This window comes from Nelusetta ayraudi, unplaced genomic scaffold, assembly GCF_046127955.1.
Source record: "Nelusetta ayraudi isolate G7.1 ecotype Tasmania unplaced genomic scaffold, CSIRO-AGI_Nayr_v1 ptg000042l, whole genome shotgun sequence".
Taxonomy (NCBI): domain Eukaryota; kingdom Metazoa; phylum Chordata; class Actinopteri; order Tetraodontiformes; family Monacanthidae; genus Nelusetta; species Nelusetta ayraudi.
Window position 1 is genome coordinate 22,067,551 of NW_027466092.1, and position 22,423 is coordinate 22,089,973.

Below are 22,423 nucleotides of genomic sequence, written 5' to 3' on the forward strand. Positions count from 1 at the left end.
TCTTCCCCTCAGGAGAAACAAAGGCATATGAAGTGGAAAACTGCAACCCTCCCCCCAAAATGGTCTGGACTGATAAACTGCTATGGGAAGGTGTACTGTTACATTTTGGATTAACTAGTCCTTAAAAGCATTTTGTGGGAATGAAGAATTAGCTGCATGACCTGGATTATGTGTCTTTTCTGCAGTTGCTATTACATACCATGCACTTCAAGAAAAACTTGTGTCCTTGCGTATGTAGATTGGCAGGCCTCTCAGAGCTGCCGTCTTGCGGTGGGACACAATGTCGGTTGTCTAAAAATATCCAGCGCATAATTTAATTAATATATTACTGTAATGTTGTCATTCCCAATAAGAAAGTAAATATCTCTTCTAAAACTGCCCGTGAAAAGGGCACTTCACTGACCTGATCATCGAGTTCATCAAGGAGCTCCTCCATTTTTTGACCAAAGGCTCCTTTCTTGGACCTGTAGAGCTTCAGCAGGCCGGGCCCAAATTTGTCAAGGGATGCATTGAAAGTCCCGAGCAGGTCTTTGCTTGTGATCCGCTGAAATTCTTCAGATATCTTGACAAGAAAACAAAAAAATAATATATTGTCAATTTTCAAACTATTGAATTGAATTTCAAGGTGCAAGTGTATCCTTGTCCACTGCTGGTCTGAAATCTGTGACCCGTCAGGGTTAGGTTAGGTGATCTGCTCCATGGAGGATATAAAAAAAAAAAAACTCTCAACAAAAACACATCCTTACCTGATTAAAAATAATTTTGTATTCTTCTTATTAGTATTTATTTATTTCTACTGTTCAGACGAGTGAGTAAAAAAAGGATGTTACCTTGACCGTGGCGAAGGCGAAGGTGTTTGAAGAGGGCCAAAGCCGGCAATGCATGGAATCCACCACCACAACAGCACAACAGTTTTGTTAAAAGCACTTTCACAACAGAATTTGTAATTTGCAAACATAAAAGCACACACACTGCTTTTAAACATATACATAGATAGATAGATAGATAGACAGAGAGAGTCCACTCGACTCACATGCATCCACCATTCTTGAGTCCCAGAACCTTGAGTTCTGGGACTCAAGACTAGCTTAAAAATATGTATCGGGTTGGCGACTCTGCTTGGTTTCGGCGCACTGACGTTCTCGTTACCTCCGGTGCTCGTACTAGGTGCTACGTGTTTTGCGTTCGGGGCGCACCGGAGGCTTGAATAACTGCGGTGGAACGTAATCTCGTTGTCCCACCGTTTGCACACAACATCCTCCCGTTTGCTACTCAGTACTTCGCTATCAATTTTGCCGAAAACCCGTGCAAAGTACGTTCCGTGTTGTCTAGACTCTAGAGTGTAAAATAAAATGCGAATCAACGCGATAATGTCACGACCCGAATATATATGAGAAAACAACAACTTTATGTTCATATATTGTCAGGCACAGTTCGAGCATCAAGGCGTCAAACGCCGCCCTTGCGCCGACGTCGCACATACACAATCAATGGCTGCGCTGACGCCACCCTGCGCTTGGCGCGTTCAGTGTGTAGGCACCTTTAGGCTGACGTTAGGCCTACTTACAACCATAAGAAAAGACACAACTTTAGCTAAAATTAATATAGCTTCTGAATTACTTACACCACTGTCTTTTAAAACGTTACAAGGATAGGCCCAATTCTCCGAGCTCAAGCTAAAGCGAGCTAAAGTTAACGTAGAGTTACTCCATGAAGCGGCCGCATGACGAGGCACGCGGATTACAAAGCGAAAACAGCGGACAATGATACTCGCTTCAGCAAAAAAACAACAAAAAAAAAACCAGTCTGCAATAATTCAGCGTGATGACAGTACAAACATGTATAGGTTACCTGCAGAGGGAAAGTGATGGGCGCTTTCAGCTTTGTCAGCTCTCACCACATGATGTCGGATGGGCTGAGCTGCTCCAACTTGTTCAAACTTGTGCGCCCAAATTGTTCAAATTTGTGCACGCATGCGCAAATGAGCAATCGACGGAGTTGGCCCAACTTAACTCAAAATTCTGCTTAAAGATTAACAATTTTTTGTTGGGCAGACAAGAGTTACTTATTACATTACTTATTGTAAAGCCATATTTAAGTCAGTTTAGCTTAAAAACTGTAATGAGATCAACAATTGCGAGTTATCATTTAACAGTGTGTTGGTGTTTGTTCAAGCAAAGCTGTTTTATTCTGCTGCCTTTAAAACCTAAATGCAGTTTCATTTTGCAGCTTTGACATTTTGATTTAATTGGATTGTGATGCACTGGAAAATATATATTCTGTTGATACACTGTTACTTGATGCCAAGAGATCTAATTGAAAAATGAATAGCAAATTGAGGAGAGTTCAAAAAAATAGTAATTTTGGTCTAAGGTTTTTTTTCCCCACTTTTTTTTTACTTATTCCATCAAGTCAATAAAGTCCTAAAAAAAAAAACTTCTGTTAATTTGCAGCAACTGCAGATGCAGCTGAAGACACCTGTGTTAACAATTAAACAGGCCATAGCGGCAAATATGGTACTAAAAGTAGTTTCCGCTTCACACCAGGAGATGGCAGACACCTGTGGCTTCAATCTGAGCAGCATTTGTGGGGGTGTTGATATTCAGATTTTGGAGTATAAATCGAGAGAAAGCCCGCCTCAGTCGAGTAGACGAGGAAGTGGTTGTAGTGGGAGCAGAGAGAGAAAGACAGCGAATTTTGCAGTGAATACATCGCCGAGAGGTTTGTTCGTTGACAAAGTACTTCGTCAAGTAATGGCTGACTCAGATAACGAAGAGGAATATTCGCACTCTGACGATGATGTTCAGTCGCCACGTGAGAGCGAGTCTGCCGGTGCGTCTTTACGCAGCTCGATGCGCCACTACAGTCACCAAGCAGCGCATGCTTCGCCTCAGCGTGGCCGGGGTGTAGTGGGAGTAATCGGCGAATGGTGGGGTAAGCAGGAGTGCTCAAAACATCGCTAATGGTGACGGAGGGCGCGGGGAATTAGTGCTCAACGTGGTAGAAGCTGTGGGAGGACACGCCCAGCCAGTGCCGTGGGAGGCAGCAGGGATGTTCGCGGTCACCCTGTAAATTACAGTGATGATGGCTGAGTTTGAGATATGTGGAAAATGATCAAAAGTGGATAAAACATTTTGATGAGCCTGTGGCGTACTGTGGAGACAGGGATCTGACATACAGATCCCTGACATCTGACATAACACAAAAACAAACAAACAAAAAGTTTGGGTTTACTGAAGATTTTTCTCAATTACAGTATGGCTTTATCTCGAACCAATTTCAAGTCACAGCCATTTGAAATCTTGATATCAAAATTGAATATTTTCTTGAAAAAATGATGGTGCTTAAAGGGTTAAGAAGTAAAACCCACTTCTCCATTCAGGATTGCCACCAGTGTTCAGAAAAATAAGCTTATTATACCATCTTCCTGTTGAAGCCCACCCTCATTAGCTGCCACTGCTCAGGAATTACACCTCACAGCAATGCTCATTCGCAGCTTTAACAAGGGCCCTGTGCCCACCCCACCCATCATCAAAGCGTTAGCGTGCTAATCGCTTACAGCCCGAGACCGTCACCGCCAGTAAGAGGGAGCGATTTGGAATATGATTTGGAATTTGTCTGAGTGAGTTTGTGTGTATTGGCCAAGGAGATGACTGGCAGTTCACCGGTCGGGGGGGGGGGGCAGTCCTCCATCTGCCAGTTGGCACGGCCCCTCTCACTTCTCCACCAATCCAATCACCTTGATGTTTCATTGGCCATCAAGAGGCTCAGACACAACGTTGCTTTTCTATTAGCTCTAAGTATCTAACGTTTCTTAATAAACAGAAGCAAGTTTGAATGTGTTTTGCATAACATCAGGCACAAATGCAGGTTCTGTTGATGCTGTTGTCCTTAATTGATTCCTTATTTCATACCAATGGGAATAGTTTCACATGAAAAACGTTTTGTTTTTTTGTTTTTTAGCTTTGATGGTCTAATAAGCAATTTCATAATCAGAGAGAAACGGCCAAATAACCCAGAAAAGGCAGACGATAAGTAAACGTCATGTTAATTCCTGTTAAGGCATCATTTGCTAGCCATAATCAAGTGAATATCAACTAATGTTTCCTCCCCAGGTCATCAACATGAGGTCGCCAGCGCAGGGTGGGGCCACATTTCATTAACACTGACATCAGACCTGAATCAGTATTCCTTTGACAACTCACTTGTGCCTCATTAATGGCTGGGCAACTTGTTACTGTGGCAACGCCATAGAAAGGCCATCGGGTTGTTGAGAGAGCACGGCGGGGGGTCACCATGTCAGCCCCTCTTTCTTCCCCTCCCCCCAATCATCCTACTTTCCACTCCCCACACTTTAACCCTCTCCTCAGACGAGCAGCATCGTTAATTTCTCACTTTGATTGTCAGATGAAGTGTGGGCTGCACAGGGACACTGGGAAGAAGGAAACACAGAACCAGAGACGGTACGTAGCCGCTATGAGCAGGATCCCTACATCTGAAAAAAAATTTTTTTAGCCTGATTAAGGATGCTATTTAAAAGTCTGAATGAAGTTGTTTAATCATAGTAAACATTAACAAATGGGGAATGGAGCATTGCCTAGTAGTGAAGCTGATAAATATGTATTGCGATGGCGGTGAACACTGTGTCTACTGCTCACACATACGGCCAAGCTGACCACCATTGTAAGTCTTTCAAGTCTGTATCCAGTAGAGTAATGGGATGCATGGACAGGTGGGCTGATGCATTGACTGAAGCATCTGTGGCTTTAAATAAACTATGAATGTGAAACACAGAACCATTTGTTATCACAAAGAGATAATCAGCCAATCATATGGCAGCAATTCACTGCGTTCAGGCACGTGGGTGTGGTGAAGACGACTCGCTGGAGGTCAAAGTGAGCAGACCAGTGAGATTATCTTACTACTTCCTTCCTTTCTCACTAACTTCCTCACTTATTTAATTACGTATCCTCTTTGTCCTGGTTGGGACCTAAGACCACAAGAGAGTATCTAACTTAGCGTAAGCAAAGCGCAGTGCTTGGTCCTCACCTTGATTGACACTTCCAGGACACGACCATTGTAGATTCTGAATTTTTAGGGTCATTTTAAAATTTCAATTCATATGCCAATTCAAAATTTTAAATCAAAAGATGAGCCAGGAGGGAAACACAATGTTAAAATTGAATTTGTAAATCCCTGCCAAGGCTGGTTGTGTGTGGTACATTAGAGGCCAGCGTGTTAACAGACAGAGAGGGCCCCTCTCCTCACTAATGGCACTCCAGCAAATCACCTCAACAGCTCCAAAACGAGCGCATTAAGTAGACACTTCCATCCATAATTATGTACTTGTTGGGGTGAAATGCTCTCTCTTCTATGTATGCCAAATCGTACAGGCTGTGATGATGATATATTTTTTTTCTTTTTTTTTTTAAAGGATAATTTAATCATGAAATGAGTACTTTGTGTATGGAAACAATTTGGGTCTGTAATTGCTTTGATATGGAAATATTAGATGCAGCATCAATTCACTCACTAGCAGAGGCAGTTTAAAAAAAACAAAAACAAGCAAATGGTGGGAGAGGAAGCAAACAGCAGCCAGTGGGGGGTGGAATGAGCCTGTCTTGAATTTCACTGCTGGAATAATGCAAAAACAACAACAACAAATCAGTGTTCTGTGAGTCTACAATGCAGACACCATGTTTAGATCATCTTGCAATGAAAAAGGTTCTATATGAACTCAGATTATTCCACTCTCACAGTTGTGGCAGTGATTCCAAAGCACTCTCTCCAGAATTGGGGGCTTCACAAGGAAAAAAGAAGAGCGGGTTTTGGATGCTCAATATTTTTTTGTCCTATAATTAAAATCGGAAAGCACGGCTTCAGTCTCAGGTTGATGTTTACATCCTTTGTGCCCGTTTGTAACCAGCTTACATTTCACTGAGTTTACCGTGATAATCTTGTGGCTCCCCAGCGACTGCTGCGCAATAAAAGCGGCCACTGGTGGAGATAATTAGCCACAACACATTCTGCTTATTTACCCAATGGCAGCTGCTGCAGGAAAAATAAAACAAAAAAAATAACTAGACCATAATTAATCTTAAAAAGAGGAGAAACATGATACGTATCGATGCTTGCAGCAGTAGCTCGTGTGGGGAGAATCCGAGCATTTCAGCTGAAATCGACTCCTTTTGATCAAATGACAAATTTCTCCATATTACCATGGCCACAGAGTGCAGCCTCTCCTTCCTCTCGCCTCTGCCAATAAATTTGCTCAGCTGGATCACTTGAGCCCCTCAAAGGGACTTTGACTGCCTGCAGGCATCCGCGTCTCCAGACCTCTCCCCCCCCCCCCCACCCCCATCTCCCTCTCTCTCTTTCTCTCTTGGCTCAAGAGGAAATTGTCTTTTTTTTCCCCCCTGCTACATCTTGGAGATCTTTAAATCAGAACACAGCGTCATACAAACATTTAAAGGGTCACTCTGCTCTTGATGTTTTTTTTTTGTTTGTATTTTTTTTTTTAAAAAAGAAAAAAACCATAAGCCACTACCGGTGTGCAGCTGAAATGATAATGAAAAGAATCTGTAAAGCATAGGTGTATGTCCACACTTAGCTGCTACAAACAGCCAACCTATTTGTAGTTTCCTCGGTAGCCAGCACAGCCCACTCTCTCTGGGGTTGCTCCACGTTGTCATTTCCACTGCCGAGCTCCTTTGCAGTGGGCACACTCAGTCATTCACTGCCGCTTCAACGTTGCTAGGCTACCTAACTTGTCCTGCGCTTTTTTCTTTTCCCTTTTTCTTTCTCTCCTGCAATAAAGCAGTTCAAGGGAGACCTGTGAGTTTGAATACAGAGTGATATACAGCACACCTGCAACTCTTATAGCCCTTTTTTTGTTTGTGTGTGTGACTGAAAATGCTGTGTTTTGCGTATTTTCTTCCTCTTGACTTGGTAACACGGAGTCACTTAATGTGATGTAATGTAATGTAATGGGTTCTTATGCATCTGTCTGGCATTTTAATACACATATGTTTCCCTCATCTATCACTCCTTATCCTGGTGTACCCCATGAACAGCTATTTGGCCAATCAAAGTTTGAACACTAGGGATGCTAGTGCTAGGATACTGGGGAACAATATAGTCATTTAAGCCTCTGTTCCACTAAAATTAGCGGGATGACACCATTTTTTTGGACGCGGGACGTCGCGGAAGCAATCGGCATTGAGTTCCGTGTCCACGCACCAAACCCAGCGGGGTGTCACCCCTGCCGGCAAGCTGCACCCCCTCCGCTTTCACCGCTGCGTGTCTGCTGACGTCATTGCGTAGACGAAGTGCTACAGAATTCAAGAGTCCGGCGCTGGCCAGTGTTCTTAGTTGTTGGTCACTTTTGGCTGTAGTGGAACGATGACGTCGTTGCCGCCAGACTTGAAGCGGCACGCACCTCCGCGGCCGCTCCCCGCCGTGTAGCGATTGTTTCGGCGTCTGGTCCACTTGGTGCGCGAGCAGCGGGTGAAACAGCCAGAGGACAATGAACAATTATCGAGCGCTGATGGAACGTGATCGAAAACTTTTGCATCGGTACTTGATAAACGCTGCGACTGGCGCGATATTATGATTTAGCGCACGTGACGTGCAACGTCATCCCGCGCGGCAGGTAAAAAAGGTGGTGTTGTCCCGGGTGTCCCGATTCCATCTCAAGCCGATCGGTGCGGAGCCAATCAGAGCCGATTATCACCCGGGTCGTTTGCCGGGTTGTTTGAACCGTTTTGTCGCGCAACAGCGCAGCTCAGTGAGCAGATTCCACCGCTACCAAATGGCGATTAGTTGCGGGACATCACCACGTTTTTTGGCCAATGGAATTGGGGCTTATGACTAAAGAAGGGTCAATTGTTAGTTGGATTTCTCACTGCGCAACCTTGTTTAGCAAAGCGGACATTTGAAACGTGTGAATGTTGAACATTCAAACGTCATTAGCACTATATCAATATATCATTAGCAATATTTACTGAAATACATTCTCTGAAGAAAGTACTTCAATTTGCATTTCATTTTTACTGAGCGCATGCCTGAAACAATCTCAAGCCATGTTTGAATGGTGGTCACTACAGAACAGAAGATCTGTTGAGCAATTATGCACAACTCAGAATTGACAACTGATTGAGTCACAATCACAATAGTATAAATATTTCTTGGCCTTTTATGGCTTGTATAGTCGTGTCTGCCCAGCAGTGTCTGTGAGCTATTATTATCTCTCTTCTGTCTGGGATATTTCCAATACTGGCTGTTTTCCAACCTTCGACTATCAAAACACAATGTGTTTTTTGGGTCAGGAGGTGAATAAACGGGGTGCCTTTCAGAGCCCAGCACATTTTAAATGCCCCCCCGCCCCCTCCTTTTTTTCCCTTGATGTGCTCTCAGTGATGGCGAGTGGACAATAGTTTGACCCTAGCACAATGGGAGGCTCGGCTCCTTGAACTTTGCAGGGTGACATGCAACACCCTCTCCCTCTGATCACAAGTGGGCAGCCACCCGATTTCCCTCGAGTACCCAAACAAAAACTCACTGGATAACCTCTCCACTGATCTTCACCCTCATCTGGGACTACATTTAAATCAGTCCAGTCCTCTCTGCCCTGGAAATACGAATACTTTTGCATTGTTACGTCTCATGCATTTCATCTGCCAAAGACCATTGACTGTAATTGACTACATGTAAAAAACAGATGGGGTATCTGGTTTCAAAAAGGAGGCCAGAGGAGAAGTTCCAAAAAACTGCATTTGATCATTTTGGCCAGCAGGGACTGCCAAAAATGGTTGCAAAAAGACTAACAGCTGTCTGTACGGAAAGGAGCACAACATTTATGATTTTACAAACTGGTCAATATTTTTTGTTGCTCTAAGTCACTAGTAGAAAAATCATTAGACAAGTGCATTTTGTCTGATTTGGTCTAATTTTGAGTAAACTTGTAGTAGTCGTAGCGGTGGTCGTGGTTTAGTTGCCAAGTGTAATGAGTTAACCAGTGGTAGGCGGGCATTGGAAGACACACTGCCCCTGTCCTCACGCTCCATACTGAATCAGAATTAGAATCAGCTTTATTGGCCAAGTTTTTGCATGCCAAACAGGGACTTTGACTTTTTTCTCTGATCTCACTGCTTAGGTTAAAAAAACAAAAAACAAAAAAACAGGATAAGTAAAAAGTAAAAGATAAACAAGTAAACGATGTGCAACTAAAGTATACAATAAACAACGTGCAACTCGGTGGTGGAGTAAAATAATAATTATATATATATATGTATAAATATATATATATACATATATATATATATATATATGTATATATATATATATATATATATATATATATATATATATATATATATATATATACAGTATATTAAGTATTCATTAAAATGTGCACACATACCTAAGTATAAGTCTGTCTGAATATACCTAAATATAAAAAGAATAATATATACAAGTCTACATATATACATTTACACTGTGACAGGAAAATAAAAAGAAACATAGGTGCAGCAGTAGAGGTAGAGATGTTCAGAAGTACACATCCAAATATGAATTTTCCGGTTTCAAAATGAACTGTAAACTCAACATGGTGTTGACCATGAAACCAAACGCCAGGCTACCAAACAAGAATTTGCAAACCAATGGGCATCTTCACAATGACTCTGCCTTTATTTATTTATTTATTTTTATTTGATGCAATCGGGAAAAATAGCGAAGTAAGACAATGTGTCCACTATCCATTGGCCAATCAGGCAGTTCACTGCAGCTCAGTCAATATATGTACAGTCAATGCCACATACTAAGACGGCTGCAGTTTTATGAGTGATGATGACGATGATGATGATTACCATTGTTATTGCTATTATTATTATCACCAAAGCTCATCATGATTGTTGGCTTCCTCTTATGGAATGACATGCTGCTGAAAAGTAGTTTGGCCAGACCTTGATGTGGGCTAACTCTAAAAACCTCTCTTAGCCGTTGCCAGCAGTAAATTGCATCTGCTGACGATCGACTTCCCGGAGAGTTGCATTTAAAATGTTCATCGCCATAGTGGGCTGTGGTGCTGTGAGTATTTAAGCCATTAGTGTAGGTTGAAAAGACACTTGATGAGATGCGGTTAGTTATGGCACACTCTGGGTTTACTGCATGACACCGCCAATTGTGTGTGGTGTGATTTCCTTCTGCATTTCACCTCTGTGTGAACCTGGTAATGGCGCACAGTCGAGTGCACACGCCGTGTTGCCGCCAACCAGGATTTCAGACTACACAGCACACGGTTTGTGTGGGTGTTAACACAACTTCGACACATATTTAGTTACGTTCCTGTGTTATCACATAACAACTTCACCATCATTTTATCTATGGACAAAATAAACCAAACAAAAGAAAACAAGGCTGCAACACTGGCCTTAATTGTATTCTTATTAAATTACGTAATGAGGTAAAAAAAAAAAATGTTTAGGGGGAAGACTAGCGAGGATGTGTGACAACTCCCACATCATTTACTAAGGTTTCCAGCAATCAATAACCGAAGATTAGCTTTTCCAATTTGGATGCCGATTGGTAAAACTTCAGACTATTAAAATAACTGTTTTTTGGCTGATAGATAGATAGATAGATAGATAGATAGATAGATAGATGGATAGATAGATAGAGTACTCATTAAGCCTGTTTTATGAGGCTTAATGAGTTACACAGTCTTTGCTCACAAGGTTTTGAACACCACTGGTCATGATCAGCAAACAATTATCAAAGCACTACATATAGTAACATTCAATACATTTATACATTCAAGTCAACATAATTCCAAAATATAAATGTAATGTTACCAATATAATAACACAATATGCTTTGATGCATGATGTTAAGTATCTGATTCCAGCAATAGATAGATAGATAGATAGATAAGCTAAAACACACGCTAAAGCAACAAACTGCCACAAGCTATGACTTTAACAACATTATCATGAGGCCTTCTGAGATATTAATGTGATGTGCTGCTGAGAAACGATCAATACTTTATCTGAGTGAACGGTGCTTTGTCTGCACAAACAAATAGTGTTTCCATAAACAGTGCGCACACGCACGCTCCTGCATGTGCCTGATTTACATACGCCTGTTTGCCTTTAGCAAAGCCGGCACTCAGCGTCCTGTCGGCGCTGCCGCTGTGTTTGCCCCAGGCTGGGTGGGTGGGCAGAGGCAACATTATGAAGACGGACGAGGCTGTCATAGCGGAACGCTGTTTGCTGCATTGCAAGCATTCCCTTACACTCTATTATTATTTTTGCGGCTAATGTTATTGTTACAATGGCCATTTCAGAATTGGTTGAGCTGCTCAGATCGAAAGGCAGAAAATGGCTAAATGGAAAAACAAAGACGATGGAATTCAGGAGGTGAATATGACTTGTATAATGTCTACATTCACAGATAATTGGAAGCGTATAGTACAACTGGGGTGCCTTATGAAATCTTTATGGCTGCGCGTGTGCCCACAATACAGGGGCGGGTGGGCCAGCTACCAAAGAATGTGTTCCGTAGCTGATTTATCGCTCCTTAAAAACATTTGTAAAGTTAATGGCGTGAGGAAGACTGTGCTGCAAAGCCAAGCATGAAGGAAGGTTAGGACTCGGGGAACAATTCCCATTTTTATGAGCCCTGTCACACCTCACGGGCCTAGAGCTGGCCACGGGAAATAATCAAAAATTCTGCAGCGACAACTTCCATTTAGCGGCACAGAGATGCAACATAACTAACCCAAATGAGTGTGAGCGGTGCGAGCGAGGCTTTAACGCCAACTGGCACCACATGCTGATGCCGCCTCTCTCCTCCCGTCTCCATCACACGCTTGTTCTTTAGGTTGCCGAAAAAAAGCAGGTGTGACAAATGCCGCAGTTTAAATCAAAGCACTTCCACCATAGCCGCACCCGAGCACCGGGGGAAGAGGAGCTTGACATCAGGCCATATCTTCCCGCCAGGGTGAGTGATGGTGTCTCAAGATCCCCCCCCAAAAAAGAAAAAAAAAGATGCTATCTATCCCACAATCGCCCGCGTACCTTCCTCCTCAAAAAAACATTTCACCGACGTCTTCATCACACACAGCTGGCAAGCAAACCTACATAGACATACTCACTCAGTCACTTTATCCGTTATAATGTTCACTTGTAGGCATGTATAGATAGTGAGGGCCACTTGCTGAAGTTTAAAGCAAACATCCGTATGGTAGCTTTAGATTGAAGAGCTGTCGCCTCCAGCGTCACACAGGAGGTGACAGCACAGCCAGCCAGCCACGCCGCTCTCGAGCTCTGACTGAGCGAGTCACTGGACTGTTTTTTCTTAAAGGTGATCGAAACTATTTAGTCTCTTCTCGACACCTATTTCTATCTGTTTGCACAAGCACTGTCGAAGCCATGGCTTCTCCCTCCCACCTCTCCCCGGTCCCCCCCCTCTCTCCACCCGTCTTCTCTTGCTCACACTGCCAGATGCTTAGTTTTACCTCATCCTCAATTACTGAGTCAGGGATTTGTATAAAGTGTAGTGCTATGTTAGCGCTTGAGTCGAGGCTGAGCCAGCTTGAGGAACAACTTCGCTCCTTTGAGCATAGTAGTCCGGTAGCTAGTACGGTTAGCTTAGCTGGAGTGGAGCGTTCAGTTGCTAGCGTAGCGTTAGAGGTTCCAGGTCCCTCTAGCTCCCCTCCCTCAGCGGTTCCCGAGCAGCCGGGAAAGGGCAGCTGGGTGACTATCAGGAGGAAGCATAGCTCCAAAAAGTCAGCCAGACACCACTGTTACTCTCAAGCACCAGGCCCCCTCCGTCCATGTCTCTAACAAGTTTGCCCCGCTCAGCAGCACGCCGGCTAAGATAGACACTCTGGTAATCAGCTCATCCGTAGTGAGTCATGTTAACCTAGGACAGCCATCGGCCAAAGTGAAGTGCATTCCCGGGTCAAGGGTGGCCGAAATCAAAGGGCATTTAAAGTTAATGGCTAAGGATAAACTGAGATTTAGGTGAATTGCAATCCACTGTGGTTTCAATGATGCACGCCTAAGATTGTCTAAGGTCACTAAGTTAAATACAGCATCGGTGTGCGCATTTGCCCCGACAAAGTAGTTTTCTCTGGCCCCATCCCAAATATTAGCAGTGATGAGATGCTTAGCCGCATGTCATCTTTTCACTGTTGGCTGCCAGAGTGGTGTCCCAATAACTTGGTGGCCTTTGTAGATAACTGGTCTTGTTAGGAGGGATGTTGCAGCCCTCTAGCAATATAGTTAAATTATTAGCTTCCACTCACTGATGCTCCAGGGTGGGGACCAGGCAACAGCGTTGCAGTCCTACACGCTACTCTGGGCTTCCCTCACTGCAGTCCCCAGCTGTTAGTAAGTCCTGCATTACTTATCCAATAGAAGTTGTTTCTGTCCTCCGTACCTCCAAATCTATATTACAACCTAGATCTGATATGAAGGCTACAAGTGATTACAGTAACTTAATTCAAATAGATTGCAAAAATAGGATGAGTGATTAGTGAAGAGAATATTGATCTTTTCGGCCTAACACAAACATGGCTACATGAAGATGAATATGTTCGTCTTAATGAAGCCACTCCTCCTAGTCACATTAATACTCATATAACTTGTGATAGGGGTCGAGGAGGTGGCATGGCAGCTATTTACAATTCCAATCTGCTGGTTAATATTAAACCCAAATCAGATTATAGTCCTTTTGAGAGTTTAAGCTTCCAATAAATCGATAGATTATGTTGAATTTATTATTATCGATCGTCTACCTGGGCCATATTCTTCTTTTTTAGATTCATTCAGAATTTTTGTCTAATTTGGCATTAACTAAGGACAAGATGATAGTGATAGGAGATTTGAATGTTCATGTTGACGTTCAGAGTGCCAGTCTGAGTTCCCAATTTAAATCAATTTTGAACTCCTTAGGTTTCCTCCTGTCACACACGCCTGTCAGTCATGCCTGCTGGTTTCAGTGTGCCCTCGGCTGGCACGCAGCTGAGGCACGTCTCCACCAAAATATTAACCAAGTTAATATTTTGTTTTTTATAATGACTGAGTGATACTGTGAATGTATATCGCGTGAATGTAGTATTAAGTAGTTTTGTTAGGAGACGGAGCAAGTTGGAGGAGATCGCTCTGCCGCCATGTTGAGCTGAAAAAATGTCATTACTGTAATTCCATATTATCAGGGTGCCCAAAATCTCCCCTTAGGACCTTACAATTGACACAGAATACTGCTGCACGTCTACTAACTGGAACGAGGAGGAGGAAGCACATCACACCAGTTTTAGCATCTTTACATTGGCTTCCAGTTGGATCCATAATTGAATTTAAGATCTTGCTAACAACTTATGAAGCTCTTCACTCTCAGGGTCCTTCCTACATTGAAGAACTTATTGAACTGTATCATCCTCCAAGAGCCCTTCGCTCTGAGGATTCAGGACTTTTGGTAGCTCCTAAAGTCTCTACAATTAGATCAGGGGGTAGGAGTTTTAGCTTTCTGGCTCCTTTACTTTGGAACCATTTTCCGGCCTCGGTGGCAGACACTGTTAGTTTATTTAAGAGTAGACTTAAGACCTTCCTCTTCCATAAAGCTTACAGTCAGTACCCACCCATTGTCATTTATGCTGCTATAGGCCTAGGCCGCTGAGGGAGATCTTTCTCTCCAGTTAAAGGGATTGTCGCTCTGTGCAGGTGGAGCTTCTATCACTTTTTCCTCTCCACCTGAACTACCTATTATTTGCATGATACTGCCGCAGTCTCTGTGTCTCTGGCAGGTAATGACTACGACGCTACGACCACCCCACCACTCAACATTTGGGCCTATCTAGATTCTAGAGTGTTTAGATGTTTATGATACAAAAATATCCACTTATATACATATTTTAATTATTCATTCTTATATATCTGCGTCTACTGTTTATTGTGAGAGCTTTAACCCTGCAACTCACTCTGGCCTGTCTGCCACTCTGGCTACTTCTATCTCTCTCTCTCTGTCTCTCTCCCCATAGTTTTTGTATTTCCTTCTAACCCCAACTGGTCATAGGCAGATGACGGCCCTCAGGAGTCTGGATCTGCTCTAGGTTTCTTCCCACAGGGAAGTTTTTCCTGGCCACTGTCGCACTTTGCTTGCTCTGGGGGCCCAGTTGGTTCCTTTTTCTCTGATTGTACAAAGCGCTTTGAGACATCTTTGGATGTGATTTAGCGCTGTACAAATAAAACTTGATTGATTGATTGATTAAAGATTGAAGTGCTTCTAAACGTACTGAACACGGTTGTTGCTGGGGAGAACTGCTGATCTACTTGCAAATATCTAGTGAGTGGCAGTCATGTGGAGGAAAACGACTCTGCTGATGTCAGAAGTCAGACTGGTTAGCAATCACAGGAAGGCACCGGAAACTCCAATAGCTACACCTCCAGCCTCGACGCAGCATAGGTCCTAGCTAGGTGTACCTAATAAAGAGGCCGGTGGGCGTACATGATGTGGTGTCATTGTGCCCCAAATCCAACATCAGTGACCCACCCAACTCCCAATCTAAGGGACCTCAACTTACATGACTTCTGGAGTTGTGCTTAACAGTAACAAGCTGTAGTTGAAGTGACCAACTCTCACAAACCTGCTACGTGCTTCATTGCAGCTTCAATTTGATCCTGTCGCCCTTTCATACTACAAAGACTGACAGGCAGGCAGAACTGCCCCGGTCATGTTACTCACAGCTAGCATTCTGTTCTGACTTCTTCCTGAGCTACCGAAGAAAAAAGGTGAGTGGGAAGTGGTGTGGAGGGTGGCACAGCCCTGCTTCAGAGCCTTTCCAATTAATATGCAACATAGGAACGGCAAGAAATATGCCGAGATAATTGCTGCTAAATTATCTTTAGCATTTCAGCAGAGCTGTTATAAAGAGTTTATCACATCTCTGAGACAAAATGTTTTGACACGTCCATTTCCTGTTTGTTTTTTTGCCGTTTACCTATTGTCTCTGACCACAACATCGTCAGACTGAATCCCAGTTTCTGAGGAGGAAAGGCAGAGGATCTGAACATTTATTTTTTTTTTCAATCTCTTTTCTGAATAGAAAAGTGTCACCATTGGAAAGACGCTTTCCATAATTGCATGCTTTTATAAGTGATGGATCCTTGACGCTCAAGGCTAATGAGAGAGTGGAAGCGGACAGTGAGACGACATCCTGTAATCATCACCTCAGATCTGAAATTCAAAATGCAATTTTTTTCATTCCTTCTTTCTTTTTTCAAATAAAGGCAAACACATCACAATGATGCTTCCCAAAATTGAAATGAAGAAAAATGTCATCCTGAAGTCATATCACATCCAGTCCACATCAACTCTAAAGGGATCAGGAACGTACATACTAGGGATGGGAAGATTAACCGATATGTATTGATACACGATGCGAGTGCATCGGTAGAGCAGCCGTGAATTGATGCAATTTTGGGATTAAACCTATATGCATCGGTTTTTATGTCTGTCACAGACTGATACAGCACTGCATAGCACAGTTAAAAAAAAAATAAAAAAAAAATAGACCGATCGCTGCGCGAGCCGGCCACGGAGGTGCGTGCTGCTTCAAGTCTGGCGTGAACGACACCATCGTTCCGCGGCTATTCGTGGAACGATTCTACAGCCAAAAGTGCCCAACAACAAAGAACACTGGCCGCCGCCGGACTCCTGAATTCTGGCGCGGCGGAAGGTGTTCTGTGCTGGAAGTTACAGCACAGCGCAGTTTGCTTCACCCCGATCATGTGGATCAACTGATATTCCTAAAGAAAAACCTTAGAGTGGAACATGTCAGTTGAATAATACAGGATGGACTGAAAGTCACACACCAATGATAGTTGCATTGTGCACTAATTTTGATTGAGTTCAAGGAACCATGACATTATTTTTTTTGAGTATTTGAATCTTTTTCTGTCTTGAATTTCTCATCACAGCCAAGCTATTTCACTGTCGTGACTGTTTTATTATGACAGTTAGGCCGGTGTCTGTTTACAGCAACAGCAATAAGAGTTTACATTTATTCCATTTGTAAGCAATAAGGAAAGGTTAATTTATTTTTCATAAAGTATATTGCACTTGCCTTGTTATTGTTAATTGTGAACCAGTTGTTCACAAAAGACCTTTAAATTTAAATTGAAAAATACAGAATGTTTGTATTTTGGTAAATAAATAAGCAAACTCATTGAATTGCATAGCTTCATTCCTTTGCATCGGAGTCTCAAATCAAATCGCATTGTGTTGGATCAAACTGTGTTGAATCGCACTGCATCGTATTGGGGGGGCGAATCGTATTGTATCGTAAATATACAAATCGTATCGTATCGGAAATATACGAATCGTATCGTATCTTTAATGTATGGAATCGTTGGTAGTGTATCGAGATACGTATCGTATCGGCCACAGACCAGAGATGCACAACCCTAGTACATACACCAGTGTCCACCAGCCGACAGCTGATCTCAAGGGGGCGCTAAAAAAGCTGAGTGGAATCTTTGCAATGAATGTGAAGCCCTTTGAGTCTGACAAATTACAGGCTTGGCAGTTTATGAAATTTGCCGCCCGTTTGTCATAGATCAAAACGTATTAGAAAGTATGATAGCGATGTAGTCGCCGCTGATTGTTTTGAGAGGCCTGAGAGATTAAATAAGGTTTCTGATTTGGTGAGAAATCAATGGGACAAATATTGCTCTGATTGTGACTTGGATGGAGCTGGTGACAATGATTAAAGAGCCTCCAGTGCAGCGCCGGGATGTTGTCACATCCATTCATGGAGTCAGTATACTTGCTCTGACTTCATCAGTCTGACGAAAGATGTGGACAAAGTTCTTCATTCTTTTTAGGGTTTCATTTTGTGGAGTAATAATGGAAAATGTGGCCAATTTTCAGTTTTCAACTCTTTTTTTTTTTTTATCTGTGCCCTCCAATTTCCGATGTTGGTCTCAGATCAAGGGAATCCCGGCATAAAACAAACAAAAAAAAAAGAACACGAAATATGAATTCCCATTAACCAATCAACTAATTCACACTAGCATCTGTGAATGCTTACAGTACAATCAGCAACATACCTCACATTCGCATATATGTACGAGCTCTCCTCTCATTTCTAAGTTAAACTTGCAGGCAAAGGATTTTGCTTTTCCTCTTCCGTTTTAGTTGACCTTCCAGAAAAAAATCATTGCCCTGGACCGAAACTTTCTATTATTTTAACTAAGGAATTATTGGAACATAGGTTCTTACCCCAGTGAGAACTCTGTTCCCAAGGAGCTTGTGCTGCCTCTGAGGCATTCCTTTATTTGTTTAACAAGTTTCTCGTTCTGTTTCCTGTTTAGTTTCAGCTTTATATTTCAAGTTGGTCGTGAGAACGATTTATTTTGAAGTTCAGTTTTGTATTATGTCATTTCCTGTGCACTTCCTGGTTAATGAGAAAGATGGCAGTCATGTTGTACATGCTCTGAAGTTTCAATCTGCTTCCATCTGCTGAAGAACTTCATAGTGGCAGTGCTGTAAGTTCATATATATCATCTCATAAGTGTTAAAAAAAATATATATAAATAGGAATGTTTGTGATAAATTACGGTTTGGAAGGTGTTTAAAAGAAGAATTTATTAAACCTAGAAGGACGTGCTGACAGCCGTTTCACTGTTATTTAAAAGTGGATACACTGATGCACATGTATGTTTTTTATTATATGGTGTCTTTTTCACTAACTGTAAATGCTAAATATTTCTTGTATTGTTTATTTGCAGTTTTCACCAATGCGTCAATGAAAAAAGTGACAGTAAACTTACCACGACTCGTTTTCATTGGCTGTGGTGAGTCTCAACACACTGACGAGAACACTACAGAGCTCTTCTGAGGGACCTCATTGAACGGGCACAGAGTGTAAGTATACCTGTGGAGCATGATTTCATGTAATAGATGTTATTCACAGTCGTATTTCACACTAAGTCTTGACAGATTGAACATCTCTACTAGCATTGACTATGATGCTATGTGAAGCATATTACTGAGAACTGCTTGCTGCAAATATATGAAATTGTGCCCGTTGTCGTTTCAAATTCAACATCTGGAGTTGGTGGGGAGAGGAGATGAAAGCAATGTCAGGTAATTTCCCCTGGGAATTATTAAAGTTTTCTGACTCTGATTCTCTCAGTGATTTTCCATCATTTAACAGGCAACTAAAACCCACTCAATAAAAAAGCTACTTGTGGACAAACGTTATGAAGTGGCAGAATGGAGAGTGAAGTGTTTTGCAAGGTGTTTGAAGCTTTGTCAAAGCCTTGTGGCTGGATAATGGAACAAAAGAAGGTCAGTGACGACCACAGCTCTTCAACTGAGGTGTGTGTGTGTGTGTGTGTGTGTGTGTGTGGGGGGGGGGGGGGGGGGGGGGGGGGGGGGATGGGGATGGGGATGGGATGGTGTGTAAATATTAATGTTGCGCACCTGGTGTGGTGCAACAAAAAAAAAAGGGAAATGCAGAAGGGGTCGCTATCTAAAAAAAGAAAAACTGGATGAAGGAATAGTCGTGTTCTTTTATCGGGGGAGAGCAACGCACGAAGCGAATGAGTGATGGGAGACAGATTGATTTTCTCTAACAATGGGGTTTTTCACCCCTGTTTAATAAAATATAAAATTAAAGAGTGTTAAAAATCAGTTACACCAGGAATCCTAAAAATCTAAAACCTAAAAGTCCGGAAAGCTAAAAGAAGTACCCTAAAAACTAAAAGCAGAGTATCAAAGACAGTCACTGTAGCTAAAATTGACGGGCTGGAACGTGGCTCCACACTCTTGACGCCGAAGTCTGTTGACGCTGGTCTGACCCGCAGACACACCCAAGCTCTTCTGGCACAACCTGCCAACGCAAAGACTGCGGCAGCACTCAGGGATTTCCACACATTATCGAGCACCCACACAATCCAGCTTGGTGCCACGTGGCGAAAGCAAACAAATACTTCTCACTCTGCCGGCACGGGTTCTCAGCGTTGTGTTTGGCTTGGGCGTGTCAACCTCTCGTTCGCGCACTGCCACCGTTCCACACCGTCTCTTGTCGGCCCCCTACTTCACCGTCTGTTCCCTTGTCCGTTCTGGCTTCGGGCTTTTTCCTCATGGTTCCCGTTCTTGAGGTGCCCGTGTGCTCCCGCTCTCGTGCCCACGCCGTCTCCTCCGCTCTTCGCCCCGGATGCACTCACCCTCGCTCTTCGCTCCAGCTGCACTCGCCTCCGCTCTTCGTTCCAGCTGCACTTGTCGTCGCCTTCATTCTGCGTCCCGGCTGCCCTCGCCGTCGCTTCCGTTCCGCGTCCCGCCTGCACTCGCCTCTGCTTCCATTCCGGCTGCACTCGCCGTCGCTTCCGTCCTCCGTTCCGGCTGCATTCACCATCACTTCCATTACGCGGCCCGGCTGCACTCGCTTCTGTGCTGGCCGCACTCGCCATCGCTTCCGTTCTGCGTCCCGACCTCGTTGTGCTGCAGACGCTCGTTATTTGACTCCAGGTGAGTCGGCCTCTGCCACCTCTCATTGGCTGTGCGCTCAGTCCCAATTAGAGTCTAACAGCATTCAAGTGGTTGCTAACAAGAGTCAATTACAGGTAAGCAAGTACAAGCATGCAATAAAAACACACACAGAACAACATACAACAATAAAAAATCACAAATTATTAAATCAAGCAATAAAACCAAAATTCAAGCAAAAATATAAAATCACACAGTTTGTACCTCTGTACTTGCAACATACGTGTAAAGGCATTCGCGCTTAGCAAGACCATCAGCAGGCACAATTGCAAGCTGGAGTGAGTAAGTGATCAAAGACCCTAATGGCAAAAACTGACAGGAAGGGGGAAGAGGCCGTCACTCTGTCATTTCTTGACATTTGAACCATCACAATGATTGTAATGAAAGAGCAAAGGACAAGGACAACTGAGGGAGTCGGGTGAGACACACACACACACAGAGGTAATGCAGCGCGTACGGGGGAGAAACATGGCGGCGGAGTGATGAGCGCGCGGGGAAAATGAAAGAAGAGAAGGAGATGAAAGAAAAGAAAATTCACATTAGATGAGAGAGAGAGAGCGGGACAGAAGTATGTGATGGGCGTCTTCTTATATTACAGGCTTTCATTTAGGCATTTGTCTTTTCATGTCTTGAAAGTCTCCATACCCCTACAGTATTTTACAGCATGAAGGACTGGCATGATTCAGTTGGTCATCTGCCCTGCTAGTTACTGCTAGCCGTGGTGGTAGATGAGTTGGTCATCCCTGTACATTACAGATGATTTATTTCAAATGCTAATCACACTTATTATGATCTCACCAATGCTGCAACAGTTATGTATGTAGGCAAACCTGTCTGAAAAATAATGATCTGAAAGAATTTCTACATTTATATTAAACACTTTCATCAACAACAATTAGTTGAGACACCAGTGTGAAAATGAATAATACCCTTGCACAGTGACAACTCCTTCAGATTGACACTCACTGACAGGGTCACACTACATATTATGTTTTGTTGTTGTACACAATAGTCATATGTCAGCCAAGACAATCATAAAGCTGTGAATTATTGTGTCTTAATCGCGACCACACACCAGAACCCTGATCAGCCATTGTGTGTTGGCATCACGGCCATGTACAAGTCCAGAGATTGTCAAGGAAGGTGAAACAAGAAGTTGAAAATCTAACCTTGCTAAATAAATGAATGATTAAACAAAAAACAAAAGAGAACTCTCCAGAGACCGGTGGTATTCTTCTATCCACAAGATTCATTAAGTTTGTAAGGCAGGTGTTTTGGCAACAACAAACACCCTCATCTGAGTCGCAAACAGATGGTGCTGGAAAGACGGAGAAACTGAGAAGAAGGGGGGTAGCACTGTGAAAAAAAGCAATTAAATGAGTCCCATAAGGGAGCAGCACTGTAGGCTCTTCCCGCACTCTTTCAGCCTCCCTCTTACCTGCATGGCAAACACATCCAGCCCTTCCTTCAGATGAAGGAGAAATTAAAGCGCACAAAAGACAGTGGGAGCGAAACCAAGAGCGTGTCGGAGCTGAATCACCGGCTGAACAGGCCGCGATTATGACAGATGATGATGTGAGGCAAAGAGGGACACTGGGGCAGAGGATGCCAACTACGCATGAAGATGAAACTTGGTGGATCTCTCATTCAACCCACAGCAATTATTATAACACTGCAGTGTGCATCAGATGAGAAGTGACAACAGCAACCCTCCCATCCTGGACATCGACTCGGCACTGCATCCCACTCTCCACTGCCTGTGCCATCTGTCATCGGGTGACAATGCAACTCCGGCGCTGGATGTAATAAGTCGAGTAGCACTGTGTCAATCTCTGACAGGTGTTCTGCAGCCGTGAGGTCCACACTT

At 43.2% G+C, this 22,423-nt stretch overlaps 1 long non-coding RNA gene across 1 annotated transcript in view; it reads left to right on the forward strand.

Annotated features, from left to right (window-relative positions):
• The first annotated feature begins 2,942 nt into the window (after nt 1-2,942).
• LOC142894219 (uncharacterized) overlaps nt 2,943-22,423 on the forward strand; it is a 76,630-nt gene continuing 57,149 nt past the window's right edge. Inside the window, exon 1 of the long non-coding RNA XR_012927790.1 lies at nt 2,943-3,103. This is a non-coding gene — a long non-coding RNA (uncharacterized LOC142894219). The remainder of the gene's footprint in view (nt 3,104-22,423) is intronic.